This window comes from Echinops telfairi, unplaced genomic scaffold, assembly GCF_000313985.2.
Source record: "Echinops telfairi isolate 266 unplaced genomic scaffold, ASM31398v2 ScPeMD7_7420;HRSCAF=8458, whole genome shotgun sequence".
In the NCBI taxonomy this organism is placed as follows: domain Eukaryota; kingdom Metazoa; phylum Chordata; class Mammalia; order Afrosoricida; family Tenrecidae; genus Echinops; species Echinops telfairi.
The window spans coordinates 38,983,185-38,993,958 of NW_022111320.1; positions in this window are offsets into that span (position 1 = coordinate 38,983,185).

The window sequence follows — 10,774 nt, forward strand, 5'->3', positions numbered from 1 at the left end:
GACAAGGGAACAACAAGTGATCTAAAATCAATAGCAAGGAGGATGTATGATGCCTGATGGGGCTTGACCAAGGGCAATGTAGAGGAGAGGAATTCCTGAAACCTTAATGAAGGCCAAACATGATAGTAGGACAAGAGGTAAGTAAAAGGAAATAGAAGTAAGAACTAGGAGACAAAGGACATTTATATAGGTCTAAATACAGGCATGTACATATGCAAATAAATTCACATATAATGATACAGAAATAGATATGTGTGCATATATTTATTAAGTATTAAGGCAGCAGACAGACATTGGGCCTCCATTCAAGTACTCCCTCAATGCAAAAACACTTTTTTCTAATAACCCAGAATTCTGTGATGCTCGCCTTCCCAATAAGATCACTGAAGACATAATGGGCCCATAAGCAGATGTGGTGAATAAAGCTGATGGTGCCTGGCTATTAAAAGATATAGTGCCTGGGTCTCAAAGTCTTGAAGATTAAAAGGCAGCCATATATCTCAGAAACAACAAAGCCCACATGAAAGAAACACACCAGCCTGTGTGATCATGAGGTGTCAATGGGATCAGGTTTCTGCCATCAAAGACCAAAAAAAAAAAAATCATATTGATGTGAATGAGGGGGAAGGTGGAATGGAGACCCAAAGCTCATCTGTAGACAATTGGACATCCCTTTACAGAAGGGTCACAAGGAAGACATGAGCCAGTCAGGGTGCAGTATAGCACTGACAAAACCCACAACTTTCCTCTAGGTCTTTAATGCTTCCGTACTAGCCCCCACTAATCATGACCCCAATTTTACATTGCAAATCTGGCTAGATCAGAGCATGTACCCTGGTACAGTTAAGAGCTCACAACACAGGGAATCCAGGACAGATAAATGGCTCAGGACCAATAATGAGAGTAGTGATAACAGGAGGAAAAGGGGAAGGTGGGGGTAGAAAGGGGAACTGATCACAATGATCGACATATAACCCTCTCCCAGAGGGATAGACAACAGAAAAGTGGTTGAAGGGAAATAGTCAGTGTAAGACATGAAAAAAATAATAATTTATAAATTATCAAGGGTTCATGAGGGAGGTAGGGTGGGAGAAGGGGGAAATGAGCTGATACCAAGGGCTCAAGTAGAGAAAAAATGTTTTGAAAATGATGATGCAACATACGTACAAATGTGCTCGACACAATGGATAGATGGGTGGATTGTGATAAGAGCTGTAAGACCACCCAATAAAATTATTTTTTAACAATAAAATAAAATGAAAATCTGCGTGACCACAGCCCCCAAAAAAGTTTCAAGAACTACCATTGTTACATAGTGAATTTTTACTCATAGCAACCTTAGAAAGGTTTATGGGAGTAGACAGCTTCATGATTCACCTAAACAGTGGCTGGTGGGTTTGGACCACCAACCTTGTGGCTGAAAACTTAGTGCTTATCCCCAAAGCCACCAGCTCTTTCTACTTTGCATACTAGTACTACATAATTTTGATGAGTGAATAGGAAAAGTAGATTCATAAATGACTACGGCTGCATATTTTTTCCATTTGCTTTATCTGCTCTATGGTCTAAAGCAGCAGTTCTTAACCTGTTGGTCGTGACTCCTTTGGGGGTCAAACGACCCTTTCACAGTGGTTGCCCAATTCATAACAGTAGCAAAATTACAGTTATGAAGTGGAGGGAGGGTAGGGTGGAAAGGGGAAACCAATTACAAGGATCTACATATAACCTCCTCCCTGGGGGATGGACAACAGAAAAGTGGGTGAAAGGAGACGTCGGACAGTGTAAGATATGACAAAATAATAATTTATAAATTATCAAAGGTTCATGAGGGAGGGGGGAGCAGGAAGAGGGGTGGGGGAATGAGGATATGATGCCAGGGGCTTAAGAGGAGAGCAAATGTTTTGAGAATGATGAGGGCAATGAATGTACAAATTTACTTTACACAATATGTGTATGGATTGTGATAAGAGTTGTATGAGCCCCTAATAAAATGATTTTTTTTAAAGTAGCAACGAAAATAATTTCATGACTGGGGGGTTCACCACAACATGAGAAACTGTATTAAAGGGTCACGGAATTAGGAAGGCTGAGAACCACTGGTCTAGAGCAAGATTCTTCTGGTATCCACTTTAGTCTTTACTTTCTTGTTAAGGACCTTCTGTTTTCTTCATGTATCATGTTCATGATGTCATTCCACCACTCCTCAGAACTTCTGTCATTAGTATTCAATATGTTGAATCTTGAAATTCTTGAAATGCTCTCTAAATTCAGGTGGGAATTACTCAAGGTTATATTTTTACTCTAGTGGATTATTTCCATTTTCTTCTGTCCCAACCTGAACTTACATCTCAGCAATGCATGGCCTGATCCAGTTTGCCCTTGACCTTGCATGGGTTGATGAAATTGAGCTTCTCCATCATCTCTTACCATAGATGTAGTCTATTTGATTTCTGCATATTTCAAGCTGGCAAGGTCCGCATACATAGTCACCGCTTATATTGTTAAAAAAGGTATTTGCAATGAAGAAGTCATTCATCTTACAAAATGTGATCTTCTCTCTTTAACACCATATTTTTCAACTACTGATTCTCTTTATTGTCAACTTTCACTTTCAATTTGCCAATAATTATTAATCCATCATGATTACATATTTCATTCATTTCAGACTAAAGAAGTTGGTAGAATTATTTAATTTTTTCATCACTAGCTTTAGTAGTTGGTGCAAAAATTTAATAATTGTATTAACTAGACTTCCTTGTAGGCATCTAGATAGTATTGTATTACAGACAACATTATCCTTCAAAGATTTAATAATTTAATAGATCTTGAAATAATGGCTTTTAAAATGAATGGGATGCCTTCCCTTAGAATTTCTTATTCCTGGTTTAATAAACCACGTGCCTTAATAAGTCATATGGTTTTCCAATGAAAAATGGCCAATACCAATCTGTTTCAGTTCACTGGTGCCTAGGATATCGATCTTTAAGTGCTTATGTTTGACCATTTTGAATTTCTATATTCATACTTTCTTGATTCATATTTTGATAACACATCAGGCAAATTAAAGTCCTGAAAGCTTCACTTCATCCATTTTATTAAGGTGCATTCTAATCAGGAAGCAAGTCTCCTTTGTTTGAACTTTGAGTGCCTTCCTGAAGAACACTGGCAGAAACGCTGAAATGAAATAGCTGAATAGAAATTGTCAAAAGGCAGCTCAATAAGAAAAAGTACTATAATGAAATCTGCAAAACCTGGAGTGAGAAAGCCAAAAGCGGAGAGCACACCCATCATATCTCAAATCTGAAAGAAACTAAACAGAAAAAATCCAAGCCTAGGTCCAAAATATTGAAGGATTGTGGGATCTGTGGACAACATGCTGAACAATGCAGAAAGAATCAAAAGAAAGTGGAAAGACTACACAGAAACAGTAGCAAAAAGCAAGGCTCCAGCAATTGAATAAATAGCAACTAAACGTTTCAACAAGCTAATAAAGCACTGAAAGTGTCACTGATTTTTGCCAACAAATATGAAAAGATCTACTTGGCTAGCCAACTAGAGGAGATCGTTATGTATGCTCACCTCGTAAAATAGTGACTCTGTCAAGTGCATAAATTACTGAGCAAGATCATGGGTGTAACATTCAGGTAAGACTTTGCTGAAGATATTTTTAAATGGCTTGAGTCGTACATCTACAAGCAACTGCCAGAAATTCAAGCTGGATACAGAAAGATGGAACCCCACCCAGGTGCATAACTGCTGATATCAGATACAGTTTGGCTGAAAGCAGAAAATACAAGAAAGGTTTTTACTTATGTTTCATTGACTATTTGAAGGCTTTCAGCCATGTGGATCCTACCAACTATGGCTAGCCTCGCGGAAGAACTGGAATTCGAGAACATTTCACTTACTCGCGTGGAATCTGTATGTAAGCAAAGAGGCAGTCTTTCTGACAGAACAAGGGGATATGCATGATTTAAAATCAGGGAATATGTGCGTAAGGGTTTCATTGTTTCATTATGCGTATTCATTTTGTATGCTAAACTACTAACTCCAGAAGCTGGACTATCTAAAGAAGAATGAGGCATAAGAATTAGAAAACACAGGCATAGGATTAGAAAAGACACATATTTGCAACCTACTATATCCAGATGATACAACCTGGCTTATAGAAAACAAGGAGGACTTGAAAGACCAGCTAATGAAAATCAAAGATTGCAGGCTTCAGTATGGATTTCAATTCAGTATGATAAAACCAATACCCTCACAACGATATTGACTGACAATGTCATGATAAAAGGAGGAAATATTGAAGTTGTCAAAGCCTTCATTTTACTTGGATTTATAATCAAGAAAGTCAAGGAATCCAATGATGTACTGCATTGGAAAAATGTGTTATGCAAGATTTATTTAAAGTGTTTAAAGTCAAATATATCATTTTGAGGATTAAGATTCCTAGGTTCAAATCAAACAAACTTTTTTCTACATGGAAGTTCTGCTCTTGAATCAATTTTCTGTAATAATAATAATAAGAAAAAAACACCTTAGAGTAGAATTTTTCCTCCTTAGAGTAGAATTACTTAGTTTCAGACTATAACACCCATTGCCAAAGAGTCAATTCTGACTCATAGAGACCCTATGAGAAGAGTGTAGAATTATCCCTTTCACTTTTCAAGCCTGTAAATCTTAATGAGAGCTAAACCCTTGTTTTTCTACCTCAGAGCCACTGGTAGATTCAAACCTTGCAGTTAGCAACCTAATGTTAGCAACCTACTACAAAACCAGAACTCCTAATTCATGTAGCTGTAAGAGCTGATGAATAGGAAGCAGGAAGGTGATGCAGGAGGGTTACAGGTTGGTATATGCAAAGCTGAATGAATCCAAGGTCTGAAACCTGCTGATGGCTCTTGTGATTGGCAGGAGATTGAGAAACCAGATGCAGGATCCAGATCCAGCTGAAGGCAAAGGGACAAGGTTCTCCTCAGGGTCTTTCTTGTACAAAAGGTCACAGGCCTCAGGAAGTGTCATCAAGCTGTGACCTGACTCATAGGTTGGACTCCAGCCCTACCTTCACTCAAGTACGTCCAGTTGACATAAAATCTAACCATCACAAACATATTTGAAAGGAATTCCAAAAGGAATTATGTGGAAAATAGATTTGCATAAAATGTTTTCAGATATTTGTATATTGATTTCTTTCCTCCTTGGGTTTGGATTTCTTAAAGCAGAGTAGCTAGATCCCCCTAAACCATATTGTGTCTTCTAGGCATCTTAATACTTCTGATGAATTCACACAGGTACCTATAGTTAGTTAGGTCACGACACACATATTGTTCTTGTAGGGCTGCCCAGAGCACTCTAAAACCCATTCATTCTTGCAACAAATTTAAATGCCTATTATGTGCCAGGCACAGCTGTGAGGACTAATAATATTAAAAGAGTATATGAACACAATTCTGTCCTCCTGGGATCTATTTATAAAGAAATAAAGCAGGAAAAACTTCCCTAAGTAATAAATGCTTGAGTTTATCTAAGCTTAATTGAAAGAAAATACCATCTATGGGGCAATCAAGTTAAAGGGCATTCCATGTTGAAACTCTTGTAAGAGCAAAGACCTAGTACTTGGGAAGACATATACTGGGAGAGGGATGGCTGTCCCTACATATTTCATCTCCTGACCTGTTGACCTCAATTTTTCCTAGTCCAAGTCTCCTTTCCAGACTTCCAGAAGAAGGGGATATAGCAGTCTTATAAACAAGTTCACATATATTACTAATGGTTCTCTGTTACAGGAAAAAAATACGTTATCGAGACAGCTGACACCAGAGTTCTCCCAGAGATTTACTATGACAATCAGTCAAGATAAAGTAAGTTCACAAAACATAGATTTGGCTAGAACTCAGGCATCAAGGTTGAATACTAAAATATACTATATGATAAGCCAAAGTACTTGCTTTGCACCTAATATGAAGGGATGATATAACCCATTGTGGATCTCAAGTACACTCATATGAATAAAACATGACTTTTCAATGCTTTAAGTCAATGATATGTTGGGGTTTACTAGTTGCTGCAGTACAATATAGACTACTCTACCCATTATAAAAAATAAGAAAGAAGAGAAAGGAGAAAAAAGGGCCCACGACGCAGAGACATAGAAACCATGTGGGTAAATGGCCTCTGGGGCTCCCTCTATGATGTATTGGCTTCGGGGCATTTTCAGAGAGCTTTAATATTTCATTCAAAGTTGATTAAGTTCCTACAAACAAATCACTCTTCCTACTTGTCTTTTTCTGTTGCCAAATCACCTGAGAAGCTTGTACACAAGTTGGTTTTTTAATTACCTCTATGGAAATCAAATGGACTGTGGTTTACCTTTGAAAGGAGCATCATATTAAACACAATACGAGAAGCAGGAAACGGAGAGAAGGAGAATGGAAGTCTCCTGGGAAATTGTAGACATCTGGTAATGCGATTTGACTTTCCAACAGATATGGCATTATGGGTTTTCGTCAAGCACATTTACTACTCAGCTGATTTGAAGGTTAAATGTTGGTATGTGTGCAACATTAGGAGGTAGGTGACGGTAACGTGAGTGTGGACATTATTAGGTGATTTTCAATTCTGATATATTTTATCCATCTCTTGATGAGCAATACTATCAAAATAAATAAGGCTCCTATTGGTGGTATAAGCCTCTGTGCTCCCATAAGATTTGGTTCATACTTCCTTCAAAGCACTTGACATATGTGGCCATTGATTAGCTCTCTGTCTCTCTTCTTGCACTGGCCCAGTTGCTCCTTGAAGTTAAAAGACCCATTACATTCACTTTCTGTCATCAGAAGCTAGTACAATATCTGACACTCAGCAGATAATCAAGAATATCTGCTGCTTCAGTTAAACTTTCATAGGCATAAAACCTCCAACCAAATCTATGATTGTCAAGTTGATTATGGCTCATGGGAACCACGTGTGTTTCAAAGTGAAGCTATGCTCCGTAGTGTTTTCAAAGGGTTTGTAGATCACAGAAATGGATCATCAGGCCTTTCTTCTACTGTGTCTCTATATGGATATAAGTAACCCGTCTTTCAGTTAGTAGTCAAGGGAAAACTATTTGCATCACTCATGGGTGTTTAAGGGTTCTCATTGCCATCGAGTCAGTGCTAGCTCATAGTGACCCCACTGTGGGTTTATGATACTGAAACTGGTACAGGGGTAGAAAGCCCAGAACCACCAAAACCAAGGTCTCAAAAATAGTTCCTCCTCTGTTTGTTTGACCAGTTTGGAAGAAATACTTATTCAATGTGTACCCTGAAAAGCTATAAGGCACTCTATGAAGAACTAGGCATCAAGATTGGAGGAAGTCTTGTGGGCAACTTTAATATGCAAACGGCACAACCTTGCTTGCTAAAATCAAGGAGGACATGGAGTACTTGTTGATGAAGATCAAATAATACAGGCTTCAGGATGGATGGCACCTCAATGTAAAGAAAACCAAACTCCTCACAGCTGGATCATTGATAACATGATAAACAGGGAGAAGATTGAGGTGGCCAAGGATCCACAATGAACCTTCATAGAAATAGCAGTCAAGAAATCAAATGATATATTTTATTGGTTAAATCTGCTGCAGAAGACCTGTGTGTCGAAAAACAAAAATATCATTTTCAAGAGTAAGGTGAGCCAGGCCCTAAGCCATGGTATTTTCAATTATTGCATATGCATGTGAAAGTTGGGCACTGAATAAGAAAGATCGAAGAAGAATCAATGAATTTCAATTATGATGTTGTGAAGAATATTGAAAGTATCATGGATTGCTAAAGAACAAATAAAAATCTATGATGGAAGAAATACAGTCAAAATGCTCCCTGGAAACAAGCATGGGGAGATGATGTTTCATGTCCATCGGACAAGTTATCCCTGGAGAAGGACATTATGCTTGGTAAATCGGAGGGTAACAGAAAAAGTGGAAGACCTTGGATGAAATGGATTGACACAGTGGCTACCTCAATGAGCCCAATCATAAGAACAATTGTGAGAATACCTCTGGTCCAGGTGGGTGCCTATTAGTAAGAAAAGGTTTGATGGCACCTAATAACAACAATAACATGGTAGCAATAGGTCTTGCTCTCCAGGTAGCCCCAGATTTCTACCCAGCTGGACTATTCCTACCCCTGGTTGTTGAGGACAATTGAGATCTTAGTTCTGCTCAGTGGTGTATGAACAGAAATGGTGCATGTCAGCCTCAGGGACCAAGTACTTAATGCTGATGTGAGATAATCCAGAGTGGATTGTCTTTTCCCACAGAAAACAGTGGCTGTTTCAGCCATGTGAGTATGGAATTAAAGCCATTAAAGATATACCCTGACTAATCTAAAATATATATGAGTCCTAATCAAGAACCAGTCTGCATTAACCCCCTGTGTTTTGGAGGTTGATTTTTACTGTCATTGATTCAATAGTACCCCCCACTCAAAATGAGTCAACTTGCTGCGATGATTTTCAGTCCAGTGCGATTATCCTCCATTAGGTGATCTGGTGTAATTTACTTTCATTTTTTGATCTGATGTTATTATCTCATGTGCTACAAATCCTAACTTGTATGACTTTAATGAGGCAGAATTTGAGGCAGCTATATTAATGAAACTGAATACAACTCACAGGATTGAGTTGTATCTCGGGTCAATCCTTTTTCAGAATACAAAGGATAAGAGACTAGAGATGAGGGCTCTCACTATCACCAAGCAGGCCACATAGAGTATGTCTCTTGGATCTGGGATCTCTGCAATGAGAACCTCCTCACCAAAGAAACACACAGCCCTAACGCCAGGGATGGCATATGATGGCAAGGAGTGGTAGCAAAGCAGTAACAGCGGCAGAACCTGGAGACTGAAAAGGGATATTGCAGTGGGTGTTCCAACCCACAAAGCAAAAGAGCTGAACACCTTCAATGAGAAGGCTTGCTGGCAGAGGGGGGTGTCTCTGGGCACTTATCAGTAGGACTAAAGAGCATGGTAACACTTGCCCAAGCACCCTAGCAGCTTGGCCAGGCCAGCTCGAGGGACTGAGGGCCAAGAGACCAAAAGAGAACATGGCTGAGAAGCTGTCCTCACTGAAGAACTATATTTTGAGTGGCTTATAACCTGAAGTGTAGCCTTTAATGCCAAAAGATCTCCAAAGAACACCGATTCCACAGATATTGAAAGGATACAAGGATCTTCTTCCAGAGTTGACAGAGAGAGAAAGTCTTTTCTTAGAGCTGACCCCCTCAATTCAGACTCCTAACTCCCTGCACAGTGAGAAAGAGAGAAAGAGTCTGTCATAGAAGCGCTAGATAACTAAACCAATTACAGTAGTGTAACCTAACCTGGTCCAAGCAGGAGACTTCATTCTCCCTACGCTACCTTCCGAATTATTTTTAACATTTATAAACATTAACATGGGGGATCGATCAAATGTTCTAAGAACAGAAGACAAAAACCAAAACAAACAAAAAAGGAAAAGCCAGCACCCAGGGAAAGACCCATACTCCAGAGAACAGGGAGAAAGATCTCATGTGTTAGATGACATGTCTGGGCACTGTGCTCATGGACTCGCCATGTATGTGAGCCTCTCGGCTAGGAAGAAATCTTGGGTAAGGGATGCCATAAATTTGGGGCTGAACAGAGGTAATAACAGCGGTTAAAACTACCATCATCCATGCAATGAAGCTTTAAAGAGAGGGCAATGAAGTAGTAAAGAGATGCCGTAAGAGACTAACACTTTTTCCCTCTGCGAAGACAGCGGCTATCTCGTACCGAACGAGGCAGCGCGATACAAGTCTCTGCAGATTGTAGAATGACTCCTCTTGTTGGTGGTGCTCATTTCTTTGCCCTGCAGACTAACATCAAATTCTGAGTCCCTTTGAAATGCTTAAAAGTAACTGAGACTTTTCTCGCTTGACTTGTTCAGTTCTGACTTAAAGGCGTCTCACTATCTCATGGCCCCAAGTACCTACTGACAAAACTTTCACTGCCTGGCGTCAAGTTATTTTTAAAACTGTGCTTTGTGTAGATCGGTAGGTTTTTACACCTTCTTTGGGGGAAGGTATGATTTATTCCCAGGACTAGTTTCTTTTTCCTAATTAATCTTCCAAATTATGAGAAATGCAGAAAAATATAGAGAAAAAAGAACACTCACTTTCCGATTCTGAAAAAACTATTCAAAAGGAACTAAGGAAATCATTTTGTTGGGTCTCCAGCCATATTTTTTCCTAAGAATACACGTGCATTTTAAGATGGTTTTAATACGTTAGCCCCTCCTTTTTTTTCCATATAGCATTTATCATAAGTTCTATTCTAGAAGGTTAAAAATATCTTTAGAGAATGTGCATAATTATTTCATTCATTATTCCCTTATTATTATACAGGTAGGGAACTATATTTTATTATTATAAATAACATTTGGATGAACAGAAATACTTCCCATACCTGATTATTTCATAAAAGAAGGAAAAATATATGAACTATGTAGCAAAGGATATGAACATATTAGGAACTTGAAAAAAAATAGTCGCTACAAAATATATCATAATTCATATTCCCACGTTTCTGACAATCCCATTTCCCTACTTTATATCCACATGGTAAATTACCCTTTCTTTAATGTTTAACAAACTTTTAACCAAAAAAATAGCACTGTGGTGTGATATTAATTAACTTTAATATTTTAGACTAACGCAAGCATAAATCTTTTTTCATGTATTTAAGTCGTTTACGATTTTTATGAGAGTGACTTT